General features: G+C 61.5%; 1 pseudogene; it reads right to left on the bottom strand.

Moving 5' to 3' along the window:
- Positions 1–4,088: 4,088 nt before the first annotated feature.
- Positions 4,089–9,632, bottom strand: LOC122913719 (annotated as a pseudogene).
- Positions 9,633–9,667: the final 35 nt, after the last annotated feature.

The raw sequence follows: 9,667 nt of genomic DNA, 5'->3' as shown, positions 1-9,667 counted from the left end.
GGGGGATGTGGGACTGTGGCCTTCTCAGAAGCGCACATGTCTTTGCTCTGCCGCCTGCTCTCCCTGCAAGCTTGGAGAAGGGGTTGAAATCCCCAGGGAGATTTAGTGCAGTCCGGCAGCACATCTGCCTGGGGCCTCCCCCGGCTGCTGACGGCTCTGAGGCTGTGCCTTGACTGAAGTTTCATCCAGGCTCAGAGGCTGTGAGCCCAGCATCCCACCCTCAGTACCTGTGAGCAGGACTGGAGCTCAGAGCTGCCACCTGCCACCACACTTGTGGTGCGGGGCCCGATCACAAGCCACTGGGGAAGGGAGGAAGCTCCCAGATGAGGCCCCTAACCCTGAAGGAAGAAATGACGTGAAGGCGCTGCACTGCAGCTGCCTGGGAAGCACCTAAAAAGAGTTTTTTCTGATTCCTCTCGAACCCTGCTTCTTTCTGCATATGGCCCATCGCCATTTTACCCGTGCCACGCCCACCGGCATACCAGGGTGTCGAGTGACTGCCAAGTGTCAATCTCGGGAGGCCCCACCCCTTCCCCCCCCCTCCGCAGAGTCCCACCTCCTGGGGGAGTGCTTCCGGTCTGCGTCCCCGCCCACACACGCCTCTCCGTGGGGTCAGGGGGCGGGCCAAGGCCCCACCCCCTGCGCGCTGTGCCCTGGCGTAAGACGGTGCCCAGCCAGCTGCCCATTGGCCCCGCACCGCCGAGTTGGCGCCAGGCTACCCAATTTGGAGGGGCTTGAGGAAAGCCGTGGAGGGGACGAGGAGGTGAGGGCAAAGCTAATTTCAGCTGGCATTTGAGCAGGTGCGGCTCTCGGTGCAGGAGGGCCTCTCCCGCGTCTCGGGGCTGCTATAATGCACACTCTAAAAGTGCCCTTCATCGTCTCTCCAGCCTCAGCCTCGTCCCCCGCCTCCGCCTCGTCACCCCGGCTGGAGGGTCTGGGCACCACGGCCAGAGCACCCCCTGCTTTGGCGGCGACTGCTAATATTGGCCCGACCAGCGGATCACCGGCCGGGCAGCTTCAGCAGAGAGGCCAGGGCACCGGCGACTCCCCGGTCCTCTTTATCCACCGCCCGGGGACCTCGGGGACGGCGCAGCGACTAGAGTACAGGTGACGGGACTTCCCTCCCTCTTGCTGCAGCCTCTGTGGGAGAAACTCTGCCTGCTGTGTTGAGGCATGCGTGGGCTGGGGGCTGGGGGCAGCGAACAGGACCCCCGCTTCTGCACGAGGGTCGGAACCTCTGCTGTCAGAGGGCAGGCCCGGGCCAGCTACCTAAGAGTGGCCTCAACTTTGGAGGAGACGGGGAAGATGAGTGGCGAGGGGGGTCTTCTGCAGGGCTGCACAGAGCCACGGAGGCTTTTGTAGGGAAAATAGGTTTTCCTTCACTCATCTGCCAGACTGAGTGGGAGGGGCGGGGGTGGAGGGCACGGCTGCTCATCTCAGCAGGACTGAACAGCTGTTTCTGCAAATGTAAAAGGCAGGGTTTTTTTTTCTGTGTGTGTGTGTGTGTGAGAGAGAGAGAGAGAGAGAGAGAGAAGTTTGCTGTTGCTGTGTCCCCCCATCCCAATCAGAGACAAACAGAAGACTGGTGCACAGGGCCCAGGGGCCCAAGATTTTGGAGCAGGCTTTTTTTTATATATATATCATTTTAAAAGTCAAGCTTCCCCATCTCCCCACTCCCTACACCTCCCAACCATAACCAAAGAATCCCACTAAGTAAATGGAAAGGAGAGGGAAGAGGAGGACAATGAAGGGCCATAAGCCTTGGTACCCCCATGGCAGGACTGAAAGGGTAAAGCTCCTCTCTCCCTGAACGCCTGCCCGGTTCTCCTGGGGCCTCTCTAGCCCCCTCAACTGAGTGTTGGGGCAAGTTTCTGGAAATCCCAGTTTCCCAGGAGTGTGCTTAATTCTGCACATGAAGCTTCTCTCCCCTCCCCCCAGGGGTCCCGGACTTCTCCATACAGCCGCCATGGTGTTTGTGGGGACAGGCTCCATTTCCCCAGGGAAGCCCAGTGTCCCACCCCAATGCCCCCAACCACCCAGCTGACTTCTGCATACAGAACTGTGTCCTTTGGTTGGTGCCTGACCCCCTCCTTGCTTCCACCCAAGGGGGGGATGTTGGAGTGTGGGGGTGTCCTAACATGTGCTGTGATCCCCCAAGACAGGCCCTCCATGCGCGGCCCCCACCCCATACCCAGGCAGGAGTCCACACCAGCAGGGCAGGGGCAGCCCACCCAACAGAAGGGTCTCCTGCCTCTTTATGGACAGGCCCCTTGGCTGGCTTGGCTGCTGGGAAGCCCAGGTCTAGGCCAACTGTGGGCCCCTTTCCCCCTTCCCTGGTCCCTTGAAAAAGGGGACAAGAAGGGGAGCTGCCACCCAAAACCCGGGCAAGGTGACCTGAGGCCTCCCCACTGAACAGCCAGGGGACAGGGAAGAAGGGGCTGGTGCTCCGGCTGGGGGCGGGGGGGTGTGTTTTAAAGGTGCTCATCTCAGGAACACCTGTGTGTGTTTTCTCCAGGGGCCGAAGAGTCACTGCGGAACTCCCAGAGGAAGAAGTGGCCCCCCAGCCCCAAGGCCCCACATCTCATCCAGCAGAGCCCCCTGCCCAGCCTGCCCCACAGCCGGAACCGAAGGCGGCCAGAGCCACCAGAGAACCCAGCCCGGAGCTGCGCTGCTGCGGCCTGTGGCCCAGGCAGTCCAGGCGCGCTCAGAACTGAGGCAGGCGGCCAGCCCCAGCCCCGAAGAGGTGAGTGTCTTCGGATTCCCAGCACAGAGCTGAAGTGGCCGCAGGCTTAGCTGTCCAAGTGTCAGCTCCCCACAGAGGCCTCCTGTCCTTAGGTTCACAGAGCGACACCCCTTCCCCCCACAAGGCCCAGGGAAGCTGGGTTTTATTCTGGGTCACACCGCAGGCATCTGTGATTCACGGCTCTGCTTCGCTCTGGGCGTCTGTCCCTCGGTCGCTCAGGTGTGGGCACAGCTGCTCCTGGGGGTCGGGCTCCTCAGGGGGTCCTTGGAGGGGAGCTCCTGGCTGAAGAAGGGCAAGGGAAGGGGAGGGAGCAGCCATGGGAGAAGTGGGGGGGGTGGCTAGGACAAGGTGGGGACGGAATTGGAGGAAGGAGAAGCAAGGCAGGCGGGAGGGGGAAGAACTCATCAGTGGGGGGAAGCAGGAGACCCCAGGCAAGCTGGTTTCAGCGGTGGCGCCCAAGACCCAGGTCCTGCCTGCCCTGGGCTGCCCGGCTGTGGGGTCTCACACAGGTGCCTTGACCTCTCTGTCCCCATTTGTCAAAGTGGGTGGCAGTTGCAGACCTCCTGGCTATTCAGTTGCGAAGAGAAAGGGAGGTCGTGCCCCACGGGGTGGGCGGCAGAAGCAGTTGGGAGTGCGGCAGCCACACCAGCTGCCACACTAGCACAGACGGAGCCCCCCGTGTGTCAGGGCTCCATTGTGCTCCCGGAGTGGCTTCCTGTGTGTGTGAGCTGGGGGTGGGGGGACAACTAGAAAGGCCCCAGGGCCAGAGAGCCTGGGACACTTCTGGAGCAAACTCGGTGCCGGTGGTCACCGCGGTTCACGGACAAGGTACTGGGTGGGGGCACAGGCTAAGCCGCCCTGGAGGGGGGTTCTGCTCCAGGGTCCTGGGCAGCTTTGGAAGTGGAGGCGGCGTGGGTCCGTGTCCTTGTGCTGGACCCAAAAGTGACTGGGGCCACCATTCTGAGCCGCCAGGGAGGGACCCAGCAGGTAACCCCCTTCTAGGCTGGTTGGCCCATCTGAGAGAGAGGCCAGGAAGGTTCTTTTAAAGGTGTCTTTATTTCTGACACTACAGAAAATAGTACAATGGTGGCCCTGCCTGGGTCCTTCCCCAGCACGCCTGCCCAGCCCCCTCCCCTGGAGTCCCCTCCAGACCCCTACCTACTTTCACCTTTCGATTTACGGTGTGGCGCCTCGTGCCTTGGGTGGCTTGTGCCGTCGCTGGGTCCTGTTGGTTCCGGCTGGGTCTCCGGGTCCCCTGCTTCCAGCCGGGGCTGACGCTGAGCCGGACTCCCTCCTGGAGCCCAGTGTGCGGTCTGCACCTCAGTGGCCAGTGCCCTGCGGTGGGCTAGGGAGGGGCGCTCAGGGACCCTTGGAGAACGGAGCAGAGTTTGCAAAATGCTGGGCTTGGTCCCAGGGAGCGGGGAGCGGCCAGCCCCGAGCCAGAGCTGTGGGAGGAAACCGTGAAGGAGAAAGGCCGCCTGCTGGGAGCGAGGGAGCCGGGAGGCGGGCTGGAGAGCAGCCGCAGGCCTGAGGCGTAGGGGCCAGGCTCTTAGGGTGAGTCCGAATTTGGGGGGGACGATTATTCTCGGTGAAGCATGGGTTTGCGGTCTGCGGGGGAGGCTGGTGGTGCCGCCGGGGCTGGAGCAGGATGGGGCGGGGGGAGGCTGGCGCTCGGGCTGGAAGTTCTGCCACGCAGGCTCTGGGCAGGAGAGACCCCAGTCCCACAATACTCGGGCAACTGAAGTTCCCTTCCTACTGTGGAGGGCCGGAAGTCGGGGAGAGCCTGACGCTGGTCCTGGCTGGGGGCAGCCAGTGCCTTTTTTGAGCCCTACGGTGACCCGGATTTGCCCTTGCCAAGCCTGCCCCTTTAGCCACACTTTTGACTAAATAAGGCGAGGGTTCAGCAGGCAGCCCCGCGGGGGAGGGAGCGCAAGCATGTGCCCCCCCCCTTGCCCCAGCGGCTCAGCCTGGCACCCCAGGGTGGCCTTAGCCTTCTTACCTCCTAGGTCCAGGCAGAGGCTGGAAGGGCTCATCTCCAAGCACCCGCCCAGGGCTTCTCCAGGACAGGCGCCTGTATGGGCGGAAAGCAGGGGAGGGACCCGTTGAGAGACCGCTGGTGCCCTTGTCCTCCCCCCCAGTGCACCCCTAACCAAGGGGAGAGCCCATGCTTAGAAAAGGGGCTCTTACCTCAGCATGCCCCCTCCCCAGTCTAGGCTGGGAAGCAGGCCTAGGTGGGGAGCCCAAAGCAGAGCCCCAGGGAGCCCTGTGCTTGTCCAGAAGCAGAGGCCCTCCGGAGGCTTTGGAAGCTGCTCTGGGCTCCCAGAGACCCAGTTCCTCACCCCCAAATTCACAGGTCTCCACTCAGGGCTTCTCTGCTGGAGGAGCTGTCCTCACCCCCCCTCTGTCCCCAGGCACACCCGCACAGGCCTGAAAGCCAGGGACACAGGGAGGCTACGAAGCTGGTGGAGAGGGGAGGGGGCGGTGATGGGTGGGGGGAGACAGGCCAGATGTTCTTGGAATGGGACACGGGGTGATTGATGCGGACTGGAATTTGAAGGGGGAACATTCTCCACGTGCCTGGGGCTCTGGGTGGAAAATGGACTGTTTTTCATGGGGGGGGGGTCTCCCTGTCTTGCCAAAATAATGTGAAGGGCTGCCTCAGCCCTGACTGGGTCCCCACACCTGTCCAATGGCATTAACCCCTGCCTTCCCAGAATGTCAGGCTTTGAGCAGTCCCCTTGTAACTGGGGTCCTTCTGTGGGGTGACAGTGGGGACAAGCGATGCCCGCTGTAGTGGCCCGGGGATCCCCACCATTCCTCCGTCCCCCAGCAATGCCTTCTTCCTGGCAGCTCCGTACCCCTCAAAGGGCCCCCCCAGGGTCGCTGCCCCCCACCTCAAGAGTGCTCCGTTCGGAAGCGGTGGCCCGTTCCTGCCCAGAAGCGCCTTGCGCCTGCGTCGGCTTCAGTGCCGGCCTGCGAGCGACTGGGCTTTCGCGGCGGGATAGTGAGGCTTCGCGGGCACATTCTCTTTGAGAAAACGAAAGGAGACCCCCGGCGCCCCGGCGGCCGCTCAGGGCGGCCCCCAGGCCTCCCCCATGTCTCCCCTCTTCCTCCCCATTCCCTCCCCTCCTTCGTGTTACCCAAGCAAAACTGGTTTCGCCCCTGCGTGGGGGACCGGTTAAGGCCCGAAGGGCGCTCGCGGAGCGTCTGGGCGCGCGGGGGTGGCCGTCTGGGGTGCTCCCCGGCCCCCAAGCCGAGCCGGGGACGAGCCTGCCCGGGGCGGCCGCTCGGCCGCGGCTTCGCCTAGGCTCGCAGCGCGGGAGCGCGTGGGGCGCGGCGGCGGCGGGGAGCGCGGGGCCGTCCTCGGAGGCGGCCGAGCGGGGAGCGGGGAGCCCCGGGAGCGCCCGCCGGGGCGCCGCGCCCAAGTCTCTGTCTCGCGGCTCCCGGGTTCCTCCCTCCCTCCCCACGCCGGCTCGGCCCCAGCTGCCGCCGCACGCGCGCTCCCGGCGGCCAGAAGGCCAGAGAAAGCGGCGACATTCCTTCCGGGGCGCGCGCCCAGGGAGCCCGGCGCTACCTGCCCGCGCCCGAGTCCCCCGGCGAGGGCGCCACTGCTCCGCGCGCCAGACCCCAGACGCGGGGGAGCGGCGGCGGCGGCGGCGCGTCCCCAGCCCCGGGAGCTCCGCAGCTCCCGCGCGGCCCTCCGCCTCCAGGGGTCCCAGCCCGGCGAGCGACCTCCCTGCTCCCACCCAACGCGGGCGGTATTTTTCCGGGGATCCTCCAAATTTAAGGCTTGCTCCCAGGTCCTCCAAACACATCCAGCATCTCCCCAGACCACAAGAATTTTCTTGGACCTCCGTTTCCGGGGACCTCGAGAAACGCAAGCCCCTGCTGGTTTCCCCAGATTCGCCTAGTGGCCCGGGTCCCCAGACTCACTGGGCATTTTCTCCCAGGCTCTCAACGGCCGCATGTACCCCGGACTTGCAGGCCGCCCACCGGGTGTCCCCTACAGCCGCTGCGTTAAGCCCGGGTCCTGTGGTCACGCTGACCGATGTGCCTGGTTCCCCAGAAGGCGGACGGGGTTTTCCTGGCACTTGGGCGCTCTCTCCAAAGCAAGTGGGGCTTTTTCCCTGAGGCTCCATAATTTTGAGCAGGAACTGCAGCGTCTCCCAGGCAAGACTCCTTGATGCTGTTCTGCTCCCCGGCAGGGAAGCCCTGTTCTCCTGGCCCACTGCGGTTTAGGACACTGTCTGCCGGGGGCTCCACAAATTACCGACACCAGCCCGAGGTCCCCCAATTTTACGCAAAGACTCCCAGTTCTCCCAGCACATGAAGCAATTTCCCCAAAACCCTCAGAGTCTGAACGAGGCTTCCTAGTCCTTCACTGAAATTGAGGCATTGCGCCCAGCGCACACCAGGCCCCTTTCTGAACCCTAAAAGGCCCGAGCTCTGGTTTCCTGACTTCCACAAAGTTGAGAGGATGATTTCTAAACCCCAGATTTCATTGAGCAATATTTGTGTGTGGGGAGGGGGGAGCCATGAACATTCAGGGGCCCTCCTTTACAGGACTCTCCAAGCTTCCCACCACCAGTCAGGTCCCAGATGGGTTAGACACTGTCACCGATCCCCGGAGAGCACATGGGGCAATCATTGAGATGCGCTTCCTTGTGGCCCCGTGGGTTGGGCAGATTCTCCCGGGTCACACCACACAGGGAACAAACCCTCGCACAAAGCCTACATATGTCTCCCTACACCAGGCTCTGCTGGGTGTCCCCAGTAACCCAACATTCGGAATATGTTCTCTTTACCATAACATTTTGAGTGTTAAAACGTTCCCTGTGTCTCACCGGCTTACTGATAAAAATCCGGATTTTCTGAAATTCAGGCAGTGATCTCAAACCCCAGGATAACACTGGACCCTTTTCCCGATCCCTTCTATTTGAACACGCTGAGCTTTCTCCAGGACCACGCGTTGCCCTCCAAGCCCGAAAACACGGTCAGTACTACACTGGGGTCACAGAAAGGCACTGATCTCTTGGACTCCAGACCGTTCTGCACACCCGCAAAGTCACCCAAAATGTAAGCAACATTTCCTGGGTCTCTCACACACTACAAGCTCCCTGCAGATCACCAGAGACCCTGATTCTCCAGGCCTCACGACCTACAAACTCTTAATCCTTTTCCCCTAAAACTTAGACACTGACCCCCAATTTTCCTGAGGACTCTGAACAACTTCCCAGGACCCCCAGATTAAAACATTAGTTTCCTGGGACCTCCAAATTGAGACATGTCTCCCAATCCTCCAAATAAATTGGGACTTCCCCACCGCCACAAAACAACTTTTTTTGAACATAGATTTTTGGACCCCCTGATTTTGTGACCCTTGCTCCCCAAGTCCCCTTAAGTTTAGGTAATTTTGCATACCCTCCCCATATGAAAATGTCCAGGGATCAAAAAATATCCTAAAAACCCTAGGTCTTATAGGCCTGTGTCCTATAAGCTTCCTGGCTCTTACCCGGGGTTCCTGAGGTTTTGACATCTGCCTCCAAGGGATGATTCCCATGGATCCCCCAAACTGGGGACATGTTTTGCCCGCGTTTCCCAAATGCAGACAGTGACCAAGCAGACAGGATATTTTTTCCTGCTCACCCAAAACAAACCAATTGAAACCAGTTAAAAATTAGAGTACAAGCAGACACGATTTTTCTGCATTTCCCAAATGTGCTGATCACACCCGAGGTTCCCCCAAGTTTAGACAGTGTTTCTTGAGTTTCTAAAGGACACTGGGAATTGGCCCCAGAGCCACAAGTAAGGAGGTTACTCCCTTTCAGGTCACTAGTTTTGTATTTCTAAATTGTGCAAGTCTTTCCTTCCCTCCGCCACACTGGAATTCCGCCTCGAGCCCCAGAATGGGTTCAGTGTTTTTCTTCTCCCAATTTTAGATAATGTGTCTCTGAGGGTCCCCCCTCCACTTTTCATGCTGAGATTGTCCCGAGTCACCCCAAACCTATCTCCCACAAATTGGTCTGGGGTTCTCCCTCAGCTTGGTGACCGATAGGCTGGGTCCCCCTTATTTTAGAATTGGATTTCTTGTTCCCTCCCCCACACCCTTTGCACCGAGCAATGTCCCCTGGTCCTCCAAAGTTGGACCCTGGATCCTGAGTCTCAAATATAGTCACTGATTACAGTTCCCCACACCAAAGGGGCCTCCCTCGGGTCTCCTGCGTCGGGACACTCTTGCTTTGAGCCGCAAACCAGACAGAGCTCTGACTTGCGTCCCCCGTATCTGGGCATTGTTCCCGGCCAGCCTGCAGCTCTGTGCACTTTTTCCAACCCAGCGAGCGGAGGGTACTGATTTCAGCCTCTCTTCCTCTCCTGCGAAGGCCCCCCAAACTCCTCGGATTTGGGAAATTTCTCTATTTCCCCAGCACACTTGGCCCGGCAACGTGTCCGCTAGGACGTGGGCCGTGCTGCTCCCGCGTCCAGGAAAACGACTGGGCATTGCCCCCAGTTTCCCCCAAATTTGGGCATTGTCCCCGGGTCTTCCAACGGACTGGGCGTTGCCCCCGGACACTGGGGACTGCCCCCGGGGTCCCGCTCACCTCCAGCAGCGTCCGCCGCCGCACAGCTCTCGCTCGCTGGCTCGGCTCCTCGCGCGCCCGCGGACGCAGCTTCCCGCCTCCAGCCTCCAGCTTTGCGGTGAGCTCCCCGCCGCCTCCGCGGCCCCGGCCAGCTTCCTCGTCCGCCCCGCCACAGTCCCGCCGGGGCTGGCGCCCGCCTCGGGCAGCCGCCGGGGACACCAGGACGGGGCGCGGAAGCCTGCTGAGGGCTTGCGGCTCGGCGGCCGCGCTCGCCGGGACCTGGTGCCCCGAAACCTGCGCCGCTTTCGTTTGCTCTTTCAAAGATCACAGTCGTGGGGAAGGCGCC

The sequence above is a fragment of the Neovison vison genome, chromosome 7, assembly GCF_020171115.1.
Source record: "Neovison vison isolate M4711 chromosome 7, ASM_NN_V1, whole genome shotgun sequence".
Classification (NCBI taxonomy): Eukaryota; Metazoa; Chordata; class Mammalia; order Carnivora; family Mustelidae; genus Neogale; species Neogale vison.
This window is presented reverse-complemented; position numbering and strand designations above follow the sequence as displayed.